Here is a 20,681-nt window from a genome sequence, read left to right on the forward strand (position 1 = left end):
TAAATGTTCATTACAACCCTTTCTCTGAACATGATTTGATTATAACTGCAGATCAATGATAGTCTATTGTAATGTCTGCAGTTATATAAAATAAATAAATAAATGAAACATAAATTAACCCATACAGACCCTTACAGGCTTCACATGTTACCAATTACAGAAAAACTACACACAGTATACATTTAGTCCTTATTTGGGTTCAAAAACAACATGAAATGTAGCCCACAGTCAGTGCAAATCTCTCATATGTGTCTTTAACCTTCGTCAGCACATGTAGCCTCTGTTAGAAAGTAATTCCGTCATTCCGAGTTCATAATAGTCCAAAAGTTGATGATAATAGTTAAAAATTGCCGTTTGTTCATGTTTCAGGTTGCAGAAAACATTATTTGCTGCTGTTTTTTCTGGCTTCTCTTTTGTTTTTTCATACTTCACTCTCGCAATTGTCTGTTTCTGAAAGGATCAGATATTAGAGCTCTTCAATGATCATGCGCATGTTATTAACATGAGCTCAAGAAGTTTGTTATTTCAAATATAGATGCATGGCGAGCTAAAACAACAACAGGACACAGCAGATTTTGTTCTTTTTAGCTGTTCACCAAGACGACGAAAAGGTTTGTTTGAGCTTGGGTCGATCATGGCTTGTTATTATACGTATACATTATTACAGTGTAATGTTTCAGCTGTGTTTTTAAAAATGGCCCTTCCTTTGTTTTCATTCTCAATGCTTGTTTTTAGTCTTGCTCCGTCTTTTTTCATGCTAGGTACCCTTTGCAAAGGGTGCCAAAAAGTTGTATGGTACGGTTTGCTTTTAGGTACCATATGACAGTGGTCAGTGGTCGCTGTTTCGAACCCCAGCTGGGTCAGTTGGCATGTCTGTGAGGATTTTGCAAGTTCTCCCCTTGTTTGCATGGGTTTCCTCTGGATGCTCTGGTTTCCACCAGTCCTAAGACATGTGCTATAGGTAAATTGAATAAGCTAAAATGTCCGCAGTGTATGTGTGTCAATGAGAGTGTATGGATGTTTCTCAGTGTTGGGTTGCTGCTGGAAGGGCATCCTCTGCGTAAAACATATGCTTGATAAGTTGTCGGTTCATTCCACTGTGGTGACCCATATTTAATAAAGGGACTAACATGAAAATAACATGAATTAATTAATTAATTACATTAAAAATATATCTCTCTTCAATATTCATTGCAAATATATTGCAAATTATTTCTGTGATGGTAAGGCTGTAATTTCAGCTGTTGTCCATTTCATGATTCTTATTTCTATTATGTTAATTCATACTATTATGCTGATTTAGAGTAGCATTTAATAAAATCATGAATGTTGAAAATGATAATAGCTTTAATTTATTTCACTGATAGTACTTCTCTGTCAATTTTATCATGTGATCACTATGAATTTATTCCTCATCATTTTTCACAACACAATCCTTTTATCTACAATCATCTGATATTTCGATAGCTGTCATATAATTTCAGAAGCCACTGAATGTCACAAATCCTTTGTGTTCAATGTTTTTTTTTTCCGAAGTTAAAAAGTCTTGATGTTCATTCAGTTAGGAGATCATACAAAAAGATCCAACGGAAGTTTCATAAGCATAGTCCCCACTGCAATAAGCTCAGCACTAATGCCATTGACCAGTACAGAGGTGATAAGAGCACTTATCCCATCAGCCAGGCTTATCTGCATGAAGATAGCCGGGGAAAATGTTGCAGTCATTATCAACAGCAAAACAAAGTTAACCAAAGCCTCTTCCAAACTCAAATAATCACCTCTGGAGTATCTGGAAATATTATGTTTTCTTTTCATGTTTTCCCTTATCTCCTTTTAACAAGATTAAAGCCTGGCACAGCACAACGGAGAGATAAAATTCATGAGAACATCCTCAAGGTTCTTTCATTCACTATGAGGCTTTTCCTCTTTGTCTGTCTGTTTTTTTCATAATAACGTACATCAACCATGTCCGTAACAATTTTTAACAACCTATTTAGTAGGGGTTGAACGACATCAGATTTTTTAAAGTTGACTTCTATGGTATTAAAGTAGGGTTACTGGTGACGTCATTAATAAAACACAATGCAATGTTTTGCAACATGCCACAATTTGCTATTTATTTGCAGGAAAAAATCTAAAGTATTTATAAACTATTATGCTGCAAACTGAGATTGCATACCTCAGAGATGCAACGTCAGACACAATGCACTCATTGGAGCTAGTGACGTCACTGTGTGGATTAGGGTTAGGGGTGAGGTTAGGTTAGTGTATTAAGAAGCATTGCATGCAGCTCAGATTGCACAGCACCAAGTCTGCAGCCAGACCTATCTTAAAAAAAATATATATACACATGCTGTTTGACAGCTCATAACACATTGCAAAAACAATGCAACATTACCAATCACTGATTTTAGTGGAAAGCAAATGCAATCTCAGCATCAACACTGTTCATTTTGTTTATAACGCATAATTAGTATTGGCTAGTTTTAGTGCAAAAAAAGCAGTCAACACATTGATAATCATAGTTTGTGCTACTAAGAATGTAACGATTACAGATGTATTTAGTGTAAAATTTATGCATACATCATCAGCACACAGCACATCGAACACCAATTCATGGCAAAATATTTTGTAACAACATAACGCATGAAAGACCTGCTCAGGCACAGATTTTACTGTTATGTTAGTGCAGGTCAAAAAGCTGCTCAAAATCTTGCTCATGTCAGACCTTAATCTTTTTATTTTTTCACAGTTATTGGCTCAACTTGGTTATCAGATGTCTCCTCTGGGTACATCTTCACCAAATTTACCAGGACTGATATTTAAAATATCAAAAAAAGCCTATAATCTCACAGACTATGTCAGCCTAAAATAGAAGTTTGGCCAGAGGAGAAATGGCTCTCTCTGGCTTCTCTTTAGTTTTTTTTTTCCTTTACTTTTTTCAATTAGTAAATTTGCTCCTTGCCGCTGTCGCCACTGGCTTGCATGGTTCGGTACTTGTTGAGTTGCACATCGATGGATGTGTCCTTCAGTGTTTGGACTTTCAGCAGTGAAAATTAAACCATAATAAACTGAACTGAACTAAACTGATCTGAAACTCTGAAAACTGGACTGACACTGTTTCAATCTACTATAATCTTTTATGTTAAGCTGCTTTAACACAATCTACATTGTAAAAGCGCTATAGAAATAAAGATCAACTGTATTAAAATATCACATGTTCAACCAACACAACCAAATTCAGAACCATTATATTTTGAAAAGGGTATTTGTGTACCTCATTTGATTGTATTTAGGGTTTGTGGGGAGCAGGGCTGTGAATTGTTTTCAATGGCTTATGCACAGTGGAGTCGTCAGTTAGACTTCATACACACAAAGCCAGTGCTTTCCATTTGTAATGTTCTTGCTTTTTTTTTTTTTTTTTTTTGTAGTCTAAAAACTAAAATAAAATAAAAATCTGATAGATTTTTCAGTATTGACAAAAACTATAGCAAATTAACTTTGATGGTCTTTTGCCAGTCCAGTCGACACTATCCTGTCCACTAAAGGTGAACTGCTAAAAATAAATTATAGAGAAAGTAAAAAAAAAAAAAAAAAAAAACGACAATCAAACAGTACACTACCACTGAAACTAACTACCATACATTTCAGACTAGTACTGTGTGTATGCTGTGTTTAAAACAAATAAATAATAAAAAAACATAGAAGACTTGCAAGAGCAGGCACATAAATCCAGTGTTGTTTACAAGATTTAAAAAAAAAATGTGACATACAGTAGTAGTGTCTGACTAAAAGCAAGATGTGGGCTGTCTGTGACACTGCACCAGTTGCACATATCTCCACTACACAACACTTACTAGTTTGTTACACTGATTCCATAAACCTCATTCCCATATGGGTCACGGCACCAATTTAACCCCTCTGGTTTAACCCTATTCTCAGTGGGATTTGAAGCTGTGTTTCCAGCATGAGCAAGTAAGCTATGGACAGCAGCCTTTAATTAAGTTTACTTGCTCAATGATTACTTTAGCCTTTGTTAAACTATGCCTATTACACTAGACAACTATGCTATGCCAGTGCGGAAAAGGTTAAGGAGAGAACTGCTAAACTAACATGCCTGTGTGTTCTGTAAAAGTCATCTATATTTTCTTATACTGTCCCTGTAATTCCAAAACCCATTTCCGCACCCATTTTCTCCATTAGCATAATATTTCTTGCCAGCATCACTGCATTAAGCATGTAGATGTCTCATCATATATGTATGCACTGTTTCAATAAGCACAGTATAATTTCACCATAACTCTGAACGTATATCCATCAAATTCACCTGGAAAATGTTTTCATCACAAAGGAAAGATGCAGAAGGGCTGGAGGCACATCTCATTGTATACACTCAGTGCAGATGCTATTCCCTCGCTGCAGGGAGACGCTCCATTTTACACCTTTCATTACCACACAAAAGACTGTGACAGGTTCCTCCTCACCTCCAGCTGCTGAAAGGAAATCTCCATTATTGCCTTCCAAATTATCCTGCTGCTTCACAGATAAAGGCAAAACATATTTGCCTCTTTGTGCCCAATAAACCTGTCAATCTGCCAAGCTGTGATACTATAGGCCTGAGTGCCGTGAGTTATGCCTTTAATACGATACATGTACATGAAGAGTGTGGTTTATGTTCTTGTCAGACGTGTGTGTAGGAAGCCCAGAGTCCACTAGTTTAGCCACACAGCTTTGTTATCTTTTATTGTAATGTGCTCTCGGTTCTGTTATTTGCTGGCAAGTCTGTGTTCTGTTGGGTGAATAGGCTTGATTAGTGTTTTGTTGTATTTAGTGGGAAATTGAAATTCTACCCGTAATTTCACTGCTTCTACAGTGTTTGAGGTCCAATCATTTGGCGACAATGGGGAAATGGCAAAGGGAAAATGATTTTTACACACTGAGTCATTTTCTTTTGTCTGGAACCAACTGTCGCATGTAACTCTTTAAGAATTAGGATGCTTCATGAAGTGATTTTTGCTGTTGTTGTTACAGGTACCACAAAGTGAGTATCTCATTGGTGTATGGAAGCCTGGGCTGATGCAATGCTCTTTAAAGAGGAAAGTATAGTTCTTAATATAAAACAATTATTTTTACATAACATCTTTTTTGACCATATTTTTCCAACACAAGCTCATTAGACATACATGCTTCAGCCTACATTTTTGTGAAACTTAAAGGTGCAGTAGGTGATTGTCTTCAGAAACATTTGTTGTTGTGCTGGTTGAAAGTCTTTTCACATTCCAATAGTATTGATTATAGTAAGTGATCTAAATGTATTTATATGTTTTTTTATATTATGGGTAAGGCATAAAACTAAAAAATGTTCATACAATTAAATAGAGTCAGGCCGACATCTCTCTCGATAAGTAGCTCAAACTGTCTTTCAGCAAATGCAGATTACTACTGCGCAGCCATTTGTACGCAGCTCTGCTGTTTGTGCATTGTGCATTAAAGAGAGTGATCGAGAGAGAGAGAGAGAGAGAGAGAGAGAGAGAGAGAGAGAGAGAGAGAGAAAAAGAGAGAGAGAGACATGGGGCAAACACCCCCACCCCACACAATATTTCCAGTTCCTTGCTGAATCTACACCATAAGGATTGAGGCAGTTCTGAAGGCAAAAGGCGGTCCAACCCAGTCCTAGTAAGGTGTATCTAATAAAGTGGCCGGTATTATATGTGATATACTTCTAGTGAGCAGCAATGAAAAAATAACTTACCTAAAACAGTTATAATACACAGGCAAATAGAGCAAATAAGAAAGAAAGAAAAAAAGAAAGAAAGAAAGAAAGAAAAGAAAGAAAGAAAGAAAAGAAAGAAAGAAAAGAAAGAAAGAAAAGAAAGAAAGATCCAGGCCTTATCTTTTCTGTGCTATTATAATTTGTATTAATTTGTCTGAAATTAAAGCTTCTGCTTATAAAAAACGCAAGGTGATTGAATATGCAGGTTATTTAGATAGCTGAAGCTATCATTTTAATTATTTTAGCACATTCTCAGAAGTGTTAAGCCCCCCTTAGTAACCTGCCACTGCAGGGACATATTATTGAAGAATAAAGGATTATTTTTCATGCAGTTCTTTGCACTACACCAAATAAATACAAAACAACTTAACAGTGTCTATGATTTCCAATGATGAATCCAATACATTTGCCTTCCCTATCTATCTCCATAGTGTCAACTTTTTTGATGTGGTTAATTTATTGGTAGGTCACTTTGTACGGTGCTGTCCCTGTGATGTAAAGCAGTGGTTTTCAACCCCTGAGACGCGGACCGGTACCGGTCTACAGATCAATTGGTATGGGCCGCACAAGAAATCATTAATTATTTTTAAAATTATTTTTAATCTTTTATTTTGAAAAATGACCATATTCTCTCGGTTACATCTTTACTTAAGCACCAAAATTAAACTCAAAGACTAGCAAATGAAGTAAGACGTCTTTGGAAAGTTTGTTTGACCCATGTGAAGGACCCATGAACTGCCAAGAAATGGATCCGCAACCCACTTGTCAACAAATCAGATGAATCTAGCATATCTGTGCAACATTATCAACTGCTAGTGATTTCAAATGACTGTGGCCTTTCACATATTGAATCGTTTCTGCACACAAGTTTGCTATATTCAAAGGAAGTGTACAGCCTCCCAATATGCACACTTTATTCCAGGTTTACCCAATAAAAACATCTTCAGAATGCTTTGAGTGCACTACAAGTCACGTGGGAAGAATTGACCGATTCATATTTATATTTTGTATGGAATATACACATTTCGATAGACTAATTATCTCAGACAAACACTGCGGTGGTTTTTAATTTTGTCCATAAATAGAAATGTAGAGTTGCAGCAATGTTTTGTCAGCTTGTCATCCTCTGAGTAAACGATACAAGATTGTCTAGAAATTGTATACCAACACCCCCTTTGACTGTGGTAAAAATGTCAAGCAATGACCGGTCTGCGGCGCTAAAAGATTTGGGGGCCACTGATGTAGAGAACTCTGGTTTGAGTCTGTTGAAGAAGGGGTTCCACAAAAAAGCAATGTAAAATCAAGGTAAATCTATGTGGTTATAAAACATTTTCTACTGACTTTTGAAAGCACTATTGGTTGGGTTTAGAGAAAAGTATAGGTCAGTGGGTCGCTAGCTGATCTGTACAATTAACCTTGCCTTCTTATGGAAATGTAGATAAAGGATCTGTCTCTGAATCATACAACAAAAGGCACCCAAAGTTACATATTACCATATAGTGGATTTATCATCTGAAATGTGCAACTTAACGTAACAGGAGCAATGCACAGTAGTTTTACGCTTTGCAACACATTAGCCTTAGGAACTCATTTCAAATGGGCCTGGCGTGTATTTTTTTTACGGTTTAAAAACATTTTCCATTATTGTGTGCTGTGTGTTCAGCACTGTAAAGCCCAACCAGTTAAATCAACTGCCTTAAACTAATTAAGTTAAAGAAGTTAATTTGAAATAGTTATGAGTACTGTGAATATGTTTAATCTTAGTTAGAAAAGCTAGATCTTTTCAATATTAATTAATATAAATTATTCAGATTCACCGTAGGATCTTAATTAATTAAAGCACTGGAAACCCTTTACAATAGAATTCCATTTACAAACATTAATTAACTAAATTAGTCAACACTAACCTCTGAAACATTTATTAACTGTAATGTTGTTGTTTTTTTTTTTTGTATTTATTAAACATGATTAAATAACAAATGAACTGAGCTAACATGAACTAACAAAGGACTAATGTTAACAAACTTTAACCAGAAATAACACAACTGTGCTCTTGACATGCTGTGTTTGTAGCTGTAAGAAATAAGACACTGAGAACAAAAAAGCACACCTACTGAGTTTTTACACTTGTGACCATTATCGGAATCCATAAACTATTATTAATCATTCTTGTTTGCCATCCTATGCAGATTCACACATGAACAAGATAATTATGGAAGTCTGCTGCTTTCTTTAATCTGCACATCAAAAGTAGATCACCTGCAGACCTTCTCACATTTAACTGTTGGGTTTTACAGTGTGCTGAATTATTATGGCTTTGGTACATTAGGATGAGTAAATGATGCCAGAATGTTCATGTTTGGATGCAATACAATATTTTATAAAAGGCAAAAATGGCACCTCACCTAAATAAGTTTGTTTATGCTGCAACCTTTCTTCTCTGCCAAACACACACAAAACACAAAATGTTGAGAGAAGGACACAACTGTGACTGCCAGCAGCAGGAGATGAGCTGATTTATGAGGTCCTGTCACAACAGTGGTGTTGACACCGTCATGGGGCCCTGAGAAACACCAGGGGGTAGAGGATGTGCATTTTTTATTTTTTTATTTTTTTGCTCAGCAATACCAATATATTTGAATGTACCCTGAATATTCAACCTTTTAAAAAAACACATATTGAGACACTATTGGTTGCCCAGCATGCCTGGTGTCTGGAATCAAATCAAAGCAGGAAAAAATATATATATAAAAGAGGTAAAGACTCCTACTATTTGAACAGAATATGTCCACAAAAACATATACTATGCTAGACTGGTTAAAAACCAAATCTACTGGTTTTGTTTGAGCTACTAAAAAGAAGAGAAGATTAGATATTTCCTGTCAGTTATTAATGGTCCAGATTGCAGGAAGTCATGCTTGAAACCAGAAGGCATGCCAGTCAAACAATAACCCCACTGCTGACAGGCCATCTGTAATGTAATGTATACACGTAGGGCCGGAGCAACTGGCATTTGGCATTGACAGTATGGGGTACTGCAGACCAATTATGCCACATACACACTACAGATGAATTGCCATCAGATACCAAATACAAATGATGTGCCTAAATATATATCAAACTATAATTAACATTTGTGAATTAGTGAAAAGGCAAAGGTGAGAAAGAAAACAAATAGCAAAAAAGGACTACTACTAGAAAATAGCTTGAAACTGTAAGATAACAACAGTTATTACAATACTTATTTTGATAATTATTACTGGGCTGCCAATGCTTCTAAACTTAATTTAATTGTGTGAAATCCAGTAAGCTAAATAATATGTTTACTAAATACAATCATTATTTTTGTTGGCACTAGCCTCTGAAACTGGGCAGATGATGTGCATTTCTGGATGAATGAATGGGGAGAGTAAATGTAAAAAGTGGTACTTTGTGTGCTTTTGAGCAAAATGAAAAGGGAGAAACTTTTCTGTTTAGTTTTTATTGTTCTTTAGAGATGCCAACAGTCAACGATGATCAAACACTCTTAAAATAAAGGTTCTTCATAGACAATTAAGGTTTTTGGGACCTTTATTAATTCAGAATAAAATTGCTGTTTAAACAGATTATCATGGCAACATGGGGGCTCAGTGGTTAGCACAGTTGCCTCACAGCAAGAAGGTCACTGGTTTGAGTCCCGGCTGGGCCTGTTGGCGGAGTCTGCATGTTCTTACCGTGTTCCTAAATTGACCATAGTGTGTGAATGAGTGTATATGGATATTTCCCAGTACTGTGTTGCAGCTGAAAGTGTATCCACTGTGCTGCATAAGTTGTCGGTCCATTTCACTGTGGCGACTTCTGATAAATAAAGCGGTAAACAATTACCATAAGTTTTGGAAATTGAGATTTATACATTACCAGAAAGATTAATTAATTGGATTTCCAAATAATGCTTTGTATGGGACAATATTTGGTCGAGATACAACATCTGAAATCTGAGGTTTCATAATAATAAAAGTAACAATAATAATGATAATAATAGTGATAATAAATTAAACTAACAAGCAAAAATGCAGACAAAATTACCTTTAATCCTATCTAAATTAAGCACTCTGCCTTGTAAACATTAGCAATCAAAAGTCAGAATTTTATTACCCCCCTGAGTTATAAGGCCCCCCTGTGAATTTTTTCCCCCCAATTTCTGTTTAACGGAGAGATTTTTTTCCAACACATTTCTAAACATAATAGTTTTAATAACTCATTTCTAATAACTGATTTATTTTATCTTTGCCATGATGACAGTAAATACTAATTGACTAGATATTTTTCAAGACCCTTCTATAAAGCTGACATTTAAAGGCTTAACTAGGTCAATTAGGTTAACTAGCCAGGAGTGCGTTTCCTAAACAACGACGTAACTCGCGGCTGAATTATCGTGGTACAATGCATCGCTTGGGAAAAGAACTATGTAGTGACGAGTGTTTCCCAAAATCCGTAGTTATAGAACCACGTTAGTTATAATGTAAAACGTCCATAATGATGCTCTAAACTGGGTGGAGTTACTACTTCTTTAGAGAAAAAAAAAACATAATTTCTTTGTGCAAATTATAGTTTTAATCTAGTTTTACACGCACATGCATTTAAAATAAAATCCAATATTAGTTTTGGTAAATCATGCACTCGCTTTCCATATTAACTGAAATATATGTAAATGGAACATAAGGCCTATGTTTGCTTTACTAATATTATTGAGTAGCTGAACATATTCTATTTTAAAACATATCACTTACAAAAGCTAACACGTATTCTAATATCATATAAATCATAAATGAATTTAAAAAATGAATAATGAGGCTATTTATTATAAAATGAAATATAATATTAGTTATTTGTTAGAAATTTTAAAAAAATCATACTTTTATAATAATATTAATGATAATAATAATTATTAAGTAGGATATTGTTAATTTATTTTACTTTTTTTTTTTAAGTCTACTTTTTATGTACATTTAACACATGTAAGCCACTGCAGAAAGTTCTAACCAACAGGCACATGTCAAATACTCTACAGATACTTAATAAATAACCCACTATAAATGAAAAGAATTAACGCATGATTTTTGTTTTCACAAGCTTTGGAGATGTAACAAATTCTGCTTTTAAATAACAGGTCACCTATAGCTTTTGCCATGAGGCTGTGTTCAAAAGGATTTTTCAATGTTTTCAAAATGCACTGCGGAGGGAGCACAAAAGTAGACATGAAGATCGCTTAAACTGAACTGTAAAAATAGTTTGAAAGCAAATCACACCTAAGAGAGATTACCTTAATGCTTTTTAATTTTGAATATTTCCAACTTTGAATATTAGAATGTTCTAAATGAATAGGGCATGGGGGGATAAGTGGCAATAGAACACAGCTAGGAACTATGTTTCAAACTACAGCTCCAGAGCTGTAGTTGCCAGTGCTCAAGTTTGCAATGCAGTTTGCGAATGTTCGATTGAGCAACGTATTTGGGAAATGGCAAATCAACAAACTATGTTTGTAACGACAGAACTTGCTACCTTAGTTGGTTAACGATGGTTTTGGGAAACGCACCCCAGTTTAGAGTAAGTAGGCAAGTTATTGTACAACGATGGATTGTTCTGTAGACAATCGGGAAAAAAAAAATGTTTAAAGGGGCTATTAATTTTGACCGCTAAAAATTTTGAAATGTTTTTTTTTTTTTTTTTTAATTAAGCCAAAAATCTAGGTGAAATAAAAACAAACAAATAAGACTTTCTCCAGAAGAAAAAAAAAATATCAGACATACTGTGAAAATGTCCTTGCTCTGTTAAACATAATTTGGTAAATATAAAAAATAAATTAATTAAAGAGGGGCAAATAATTCTGACTTTAACTGTACTCACAGTAGGAAAATTACAAAAACAATCTTCCTGTAATCTTTACTTAAAACTCGATTTTGATTTTGGCATAAAATAAAAATCAAAAACTTTGACCCACATTTTTTTGGCTATTGCCAAACAAACACACTGTATGCGTACAATATAAAACTGGTTTTGTGGTACAGGGTCACACATAATTAACATTTATGAATTAGTGAAAAAGTAAAGGGAATAAAGAAAACAATGAGCTAAAAAAAAAAAAAAAAACTAAACAGATGGCACAGTTTTTATAGCTACTACTAAATAGTGCCTTGAAGTTGTAAGATAATGACAGCAATTATTACAATCCTTAGAATAGGCAATGGTGTATTAGTATTGTAACAGAAAGCTCTATTGACTTTTCCCCAGGCCTCTAATATGCATCTACAAAACTGGCTAATAACCTGCTTAAATCATTCATTGGTGCCCCAAGGGCGAATCCCCCCTTTGGTAGATGCTAATCGCTTAACATCACCGCAGATCATAGTGTGCTAAGTGTGTCTTGCCCCTGTAGGAGGGTGATTCATCCAATCAATCACGTTTAAAACTGGGGGTCTTAAGATGAGTGGAGGGTTAGGAGCAGAAAGCCATTTCTGGAGCACTTCTGAAAGTTTTTATCCAGCTGAAATCGGATTTCTCATCAGATAACCTTCAAACGATTTAGAGTGAAATTAGATGTGACATTTAATTCTGTACGCCACTGTACGGATTGTAGATGCAAGTGCACACGTCTCCTGGAGCTCAGAAACCATCACGTTTCTGCACATGTGGCTTCGTCTGCTGTCCCTGCAGTGCTGGGAATTATGAATAATTTGGGATGGTTAGATGATCAAAGTTGTTCCCCACATCACCTTGGCCTGATTCTTGAGCACACACTCAGATTAGCCTTGTAAAATAGATGAGCACCAAGCCTGTTTATAGATGTGGTTTTGACACACTTGATTTTGTGTATAGTATCCTTATAATAACTAAATAATTGTGGCATTGCACAGGCGTAACCATAGAAACAGCACAGAACGGTCTCCACATTCATTTTGGACTCAAGAGTCTGGAAGAAACAGTTTTGTAGTGCGTGTCTTTGTCTAAAACATTTCAGATATTTGTACAAACCTGCACCTGGTGACTGCATTAATTATTTACTCAGACAAACTGAGAAAAGAGAAGCTTTTATAGCAAAAATATAACTGTACAAAAACATTTTGGCTGACAATTTAACATAAACTGATCTAATGCAGCACAGTTCTTAAACTTCATTTAATGGTGCACAATTCAGTAGGAATATTGTTTACTTCATACATTTATTTTAGAAATACATTAATCATTTTCAATGCCACTAACTGAAACTGGAGAGAAGATTTGAGGCTCTGGATGGGGACAGTAAATATTATTGAAATGGAGAACATTTCATTTTAGTTTATATTGTTAAGCTGCCAGTAAACAGTCAAGCATGATCAACGGTCATTTCTAGACATCCCTTGAATTGATTCTTTGGACCATTTACGTTTGCCTATTAAAATACATGTTAATATATTGACGTTCCAGAATGTTAGGTTATGCCACGGTCACACAAATTTGAGCATGCAAAGTTCTGTGGTACAGCACAGTAAAAAGGGGCAGGATTAAATAAGATTAGACATTTACAAAAGCAAGCGATTGATTCACATTTTGAATTTCTGTGCAGAGAGAACTTGTTTTGATCTTCGATTGGTCTCACACAGCCAAATGGCGCGATTTCGCCGGTCAAAGTTTACTAAATATGAACTCTGCAGTGAAGCAAACTGTGAAACTTTTAGTGCAGTGTAACCGTGGCTTTAGGTTTATTAGAATAGCCTACAGTACTTAGAGTTAATATAGGTTATGGCCATCTTATAGCCAATTTTAGGGTGTTTATTTATTTTTTGACTGAAAAAAAGTTTTTCATGCCCCATACAAGGAAACATGGTGTTTTCCATCACTTTGTTTACTTATTCAGCCTGCACTGATGCTGCATTTAATGCATAACTTAATTGATCTAAATGGTGGTGATTTGCCTATATTTTATAATACGTTTGACCCCTAAGAGCTTCATTCTTTATTCTTATTATAATTTCAAATTTACAAAGTCATAAATGTACTAGCACTAACAAATTGGTTTAGATTTAAAAATATATATTTAAAGCAAAGATTAAACGGATCTCAGGCCAAAAGGTGGCGACAACCAACCATCAAAAATTTGTCACTGAATAAATCTTCAAAAATGACTTCTCTATCATTCATTCATTTTCCTTCAGCTTAGTCCTGTAGAAGTCCATTTATTAGCCCAATGACGAAACTAACAGCATGGTCAAAGGTTAAAAGCATGTAAGCCTTTTCTAGTGTCTCTGAAAAGAATTTGTTATATATTAGAATTTATTTGTACTCGTTTTTTAGCTCAGAATTTAATCTCCAGGTTTAAGTGATCGTAAAATTTTGACTGTATTTCTAATTATAAGAACGGATCACATCCATCATTTATGACTTAATTTAGAGAACTGATTCCTTACTCTTCAGTTGTACATTTATTAAGGACCAAACGCTGCTCAGAGTTTCATGCCCCGGGTTTGCGTGTGTTCACACGGACAGTATGTCGATACTCTGAAGTTAGTCAGAGGATGTAGGGTTAGCTAATACTTGTGGCCAACTGCTCACTCATCCTAAAAAGTAGATTTAGCCACGTCCAGATAACTTGCTAATTTCAGCAATTAGATGATTAAAGATCTCCATGCTGTCATGCCACACAGCTCCGTACAGTCAAATGTTCTTTAGAATCAAATCTAATCATGTCGAATCATAAAGGTAGCGCAGACTCAACTTAATCTACTGGATATAAAAAGATTTCAGGAGAGGTAAAAATGAACTAAAACTTTTTATTTGTCAGGTAAAATTGTATTATGCCAATCACATAATAAAACAATCAGAAAGCCAATTTAGAGTTGAGACTGTAAAAATACAACATCCATTACTCAAAGATAAATCAAAGAGTTAGAGTTGCATACCTGACCAGATAAGTATGTTGCAGCATAAGTCTCAGAGATGCTGCAACTTTACCTTATATACTCAACTCACAACAAACAATCATAAATTCAAGACAATAGAAGCATCACGGAGACCCTTGCCTTGTGAATTTAAGGTGTTAATCAAGAGGGGGGAGCATCTGGCAGAGATTTTATCAAAGCAAAAAAACAAATCAACATATAATAGAGAAATATTACAGTGACATTAAGACCACTTTACCAATCACACAGATACATTTTAAATGATACCAAACATGTATATAGAACTACAATATACACCATAAAAAAACCTTGGACATTTTATGTGAAATGTGCCATGAACTTAGGTCAAAAATAGAGGCTTGAGGTAAAAGGAGAAGGGTGAACTTTCTCCCCCTGATGCAGTGTAGCTCTGTGTTTCCAGCCTAAGTTTGCTTTGTCAACAATGATTTGAATAGAACCGTTGAACAGCTGGTTTCCTGATCTTCTTCTCAGATCAAAAAGTCTTGCATTGCATAGAAATTCTTATGGTATTGTCTCCTGAAATTCCAAGGGGTTGCCACAGCGGAATGAACGCCAACTTATTCAGCATGTTTTACACAGCGGATGCCTTTGCGGCTGCAACCCAGTACTGGGAAACACCATACACCCATTCACACACATGCACTATGACAAATTTATCTATAGCACATGTCTATGCATGGAGGGGAAAACCTGAGCAGCAGAAGGAAACCCACGTCAACAAGGGGAGAACATGCAAACTCCACACAGAAATGCCAACTGACTCAGCTGAGGCCTGAACCAGCAACCTTCTTGCTATGAGGTGACAGTGCTAACCACTGAGCTACTGTCGATTTCTTTAATGATGAAACATAATGTTCTAATGAGTTAGTGAATCATTACATGAAAAATGAGAATTAAAAAATATCTATAATGATTTGTTTTTGTTTACAAGATTCTAATGTTAAATATGTAGCATTATAGGCTACAGTAGCATGCCTGAGCCCCCTGAGAATGAAAATCCTAGAACTGCCCCTGGATATATGATTCATTTATATGGATCGTGTCACCTCATTATTTTCTGCTGTAATGCATTCATAATAAAGTCATGTTATTGTTTATGTATCATTTGTTGTTTGCTCATCTCGATCTCATTGTATAGAGTGTACATTTATTTGGGTTGGGGTGCCACGGGGGGAAAAAGCACTACAAAGAGCTGCTGTGCTTTCAGAAACACTGGGAATCACAGATCTAGAGTCTTGTTTCTGCCTATCACATAAGCAAAGCTTCAAACACTCATTCATCTTGCTTCGGTTTTGTCGCTGATTTATTAGTGGTCCAGACAGTTGAATGAACCACCAATTACTCTGTTTTATGCAAAGGATGCTCTTCCAGTCGCAGCCCAGCACTGAGAGTACACTAACCTACAAACCCTCAGTTTTGGGAAACACCCATATACTCCCCCATTCACTATGCAGTCAATTTAGTTTTATCCAATTCATCTATACTGCATGTCTTAAAACTTTGGTGAAAAATGGAGCACCAACATGGAGGAAACTCATGTAGATACGGGGAGAACATGCATTGTGGTTTATTTGGCAAAACTGTATACAGTATTCAAGAACAGAATAAGTCATCTACTCCTTAAGTAGGAAAAGGCAGAAAACAGCAGTGAATGCAGCTTGTCTGCTACATCATATGACAATTCATTTGTCATCACAACATCACGTCAAGGCATTTACATGATTAGCTCCTCCAACAAAGTTCACCTCACAGCTGGCACAGTAGCAGCGGGTGAGGAAAAAAATATACAGTATGCTCTCAATCGGGGCTATTCATTAAACCCCTGATGCAAATTAAACATAATGGCATAATGAGAACCCTACGGCCAGTTGTTCTCAACAGCATGAAAAGTTAACACACTTCAGAAAAGTGTTCAACCGCTGTGAGCACAATTAAATTCTGCATCCTCTTCATCTAAAGCATCCCAAACTGCTTCTTCCTCCATTTCTCTGTTAATCAGAGAATTGATTACACTTGATGCCCTCACTTCTCTATGAGCCACAACCTGCGGCTTAGAGAAGATGAGCAGCCGCTACTGCAGCGCTTCCTCTGTCTTCTCTGACCATGAATCAGACTGAATTATCCTGAAGCAGCATGACGACTCAGGAATGACTCCAGCTTTCTGTTTAAATGAACAGATTGCTTGAGCTTAACAGGTCCAAAAAAAGGGATAACTAGGCTTGAGGAAACCAAAAAATAAATAAACAAAAGCAAAAAAAAAAAAAAAAAAAATCAACAACTAAAATCCTGCGCCTGCTGTTTAAAGGCTTTTAAGAGACATGAGATATAATATCCACATGCAAATGCGCACACTCACACATGCATGCACACACACTGGTATAAGGTTTCTATGAATTATGAGGACTATATATTTATTGATTGTTATTTTACAGAGCATTTCAGACTATTTCAGAAACTGCTGATCTACTGAGATTTTCACGCACAACCATCTCTAGGGTTTACAGAGGATGGTCCATTAAAAAAAAGTATAAATATCCAGTGAGTGGCAGTTCTGTGTGTGCAAAGGCCTTGTTGATGCCAGAGGTCAGAGGAAAATGGCCAGACTGGTTCAAGCTGATAGAAAGGCAACAGTAACTCAAATTACCACTCATTGCAACTGAGGTATGCAGAAGAGCATCTATGACGACACAACATGTCCAACCTTGAGGCAGATGGGCTACAGCAGCAGAAGACCACACCAGGTGCCACTCTTGTCAGCTAAATCAGGAAACTGAGGGTACAATTCGCACAGGCTCACCAAAAATGGACAATAGAAGATTGGAAAAACATTGCCTGGTCTGATGAGTCTCAATTTTTGCTAAGACATGCCAATGGAAGAGTCAAAATTTGCCATCAACAACTTGAAAGCATTGATCCATCCAGCCTTGTATCAGGCTGAAGGTGGTAAAATGGTGTGGATGATATTTTCTTGGCACACTTAGGTAGGCTGTGGCATTGACACAATGCTCAATTGGTCAACTGGTGCCCTGAGCATTGTTGCTGACCATTTCCATCCCTTTGTGACCACAGTGTACCCATCTTCTGAAGGCTACTTCCAGCAACTGCGAGATGCTATCATGTCAATATGAACCAAAATCTTAGGAATATTTCCAGTACCTTGTTAAATCAATGGCACAAAGAATTAAGGTAGTTCTGAAGGCAAAAGGGGGTCCCAACCGGTTCTAGTAAGGTGTACCTAATGAAGTTGCCATAGAAAGTATATAGAACGCTAATTTGCCTTCAGATTTCATGTATTTTTTCTACTAGAATATTTATTAAGAGAAAGCAATGGAAAAAAAAAAATTCCACAGAGAATTTAAATGAAAATGATACTCATTAATCTTTATAATATTTAATGTTATAATATTTATAGTATATAATAGTATTTTAATTAGAATATTACATATTATGATATTTAATATTATAGTATTTAATATTCAATCTGATATGCCAAAATCAACCTTTTTATTTATTTTAAACTTATCATGTGTGGTTTTATACTAGTACTTTGCAGCCTAAACCATTTGTTGCATTTAGTGTTAGCTAACGCTGTAAACCTACTGTAACTTGATCACGGTCATTTACATCATCAGAGATCATTCTGCAAATTGTGCTGATAACAAAAAAAAAGTAAGTAAATAAATAAATAGATAAGCAGTTTATTCTAACAGTTTGTTTTCCTGTGCTGATTTACTATTCTGTACGCTTTGTGTGCTAAAGCACTTTTATTGCACTAATGAATCAAGCTTATTCTACCACCCAAAGGAATTAAACTGCCAGACATGGCCAGGTAGGCAGACAGAAGGCCATTTCACGGCTGATAAAGGGGCTAACGGTGGTGTAACGGATCAATAAACACATGCCAGATTTACACACGTCCAGACAGTCGATGAGCAGACAGCAGGAGCGCACATGAGCCAACGCCACACCAGTCATGACCTCATTTCCTGCTCTGATACCAGAGGCGAAAGTTAAATGCTGGAAGAGGCGGATAGATTTTAAACTCAAGGCCACTGCTTATGAATTGCAAGGCTGGTGTTTAAACAAAACATGCAGAGGATAACTGTGGATAAAGAAACAGCCATAGCAAGGATTCATCTTGGAGAATTAAAGATTAGAATTTTTCATTTGTCTTAAAGATTTTGTCAAGTAGGACACAACACAAGCTTGTAGGAGCCAAGATGTCTCACTGATTTGATATCACATGTAAATGTAACATTTGTTTTATTTTTATTTGTAGAATAAAAACTCTTTGCTTGAAGAAAAAAAATGTACTGGAAATAAATTCAGAAAAAACAGCACAAATCAGAAATGTATTTATATATATATATATATATTTATATATATATATATATATATATATATATATATATATATATATATATATATATATATATATATATATATATATTAATGTTATTTTCTATCTATCTATCTATCTATCTATCTATCTATCTATCTATCTATCTATCTATCTATCTATCTATCTATCTGTCTGTCTGTCTGTCTGTCTGTCTGTCTGTCTGTCTGTCTGTCTGTCTGTCTGTCTGTCTGTCTGTCTGTCTGTCTGTCTATCTATCTATCTATCTATCTATCTATCTATCTATCTATCTATTAATTACGTAAAGCATGATTTAGGATCATCTGATATGGCCAGAGGTTATTGGGCATATTAAAAGCTGAAACTTTTACTCTCACTTTTGAAAGTACATTTCTTTTTGAAATACAGTTCTGACATGCTGAGCTATACCAATGTTTAAATTTTGCTGCAGCTTATTTATAGCCCATATTCAGGCTTGGTTTGCAAGCTCCACTGGTTTGCAGCTGGAGTCGTCGATTCTACATGAGGCAGGTGAGCTATTGAGCGTTATTGACCACTGAGAGAATATGAAGCATGACTAATACAGGTCTGTCGTTCTCTTTAAGTTCATTTGAGGGACACTCGCAATCTGTATGAAGAGAATTATTGGCATCACTGAACTGTATGTTCTTTTAGAGACTACATGGCTAAATGTTTTATAGAATTAAAAAACTGAATCACACCCTAAAACTTTGTGTTGAATAAACCTGTATCATATTTCATAAAGCAATATCACACAAAGAACATGTTTATATGAGAAACTGCTGAATGTGAAATGACGCTGAGATTTGATTTTATTAAAGTAAATTACAAACAGCACCACATTTTTTTAAGACTGTGTCTGTGCAAAAAAAAAAAAAAAAAAGTACAAACTAGTTATAAGGCCAGGAATTTTAAAGTGAGTGGGTGTTTGTAAAAAAGGGTGGACCTCAGGGTCCGCTCTAATATTTTATAATGTATGAGATAAAAATATGAATGCAAACTCTAACAGTTAATAGAACATTAATGATTTTGGCTGAACGACAAACAAGTTAACAATACAACTTTACTTGAAACTTTGATCTTTAACATCATACAAAAACTTTTTAAATCCTCCAATAGATAAAAATATTTAGTTTTTCTCAGTGGCTTTGGTGCATTTCTCACAACAATATTTACATTTGCAGAACAGTTAACGCATTTCTCAAAACAGTTAGTACAAACTGCAAAACCTAGTGGATAACCTGCAAAAGCATGTCTCTTGCTCAAAATGGATAGCTCATTCCTCAAAAGCAACTGTTCATGTTGATGAAAGTGTCAGTGTCATGTCAATAGTCCTGACACTATTGTTTATGACCAAGATAATCAAATGGCTTTGTCGTGTTTTCATTATGACAGTTTACTCAGTACATTTTTTTCCCTTTCAAAAAAAGTTAGATTTTGGTGACATCCTGAATATGCTCAAGACAGCACTATATACTATATACCAGGGGTGTCAAACTCAATTCCTGGAGGGCCGAAGCCCTGCACAGTTTAGTTCCAACCCTGCTCCAACACATTTACCTGTAGGTTTCAAACAAGCCTGAAGGACTCA

The 20,681-nt window shown here is 35.6% G+C and overlaps 1 long non-coding RNA gene across 5 annotated transcripts in view; it reads right to left on the bottom strand.

The window, feature by feature from the left end:
* LOC141376130 (uncharacterized) overlaps positions 1-20,681 on the bottom strand; it is a 352,849-nt gene that overhangs the window by 13,563 nt on the left and 318,605 nt on the right. Inside the window, exon 4 of one of the 5 annotated variants that reach the window (XR_015499430.1) lies at positions 8,179-8,336. The exons of the other annotated variants lie outside the window; for them this stretch is intronic. This is a non-coding gene — a long non-coding RNA (uncharacterized LOC141376130). The remainder of the gene's footprint in view (positions 1-8,178; positions 8,337-20,681) is intronic. 5 annotated transcript variants of the gene reach the window in all.

The sequence above is a fragment of the Danio rerio genome, chromosome 9 (genome assembly GCF_052040795.2).
Source record: "Danio rerio strain M-AB ecotype USA chromosome 9, GRCz13ab, whole genome shotgun sequence".
In the NCBI taxonomy this organism is placed as follows: domain Eukaryota; kingdom Metazoa; phylum Chordata; class Actinopteri; order Cypriniformes; family Danionidae; genus Danio; species Danio rerio.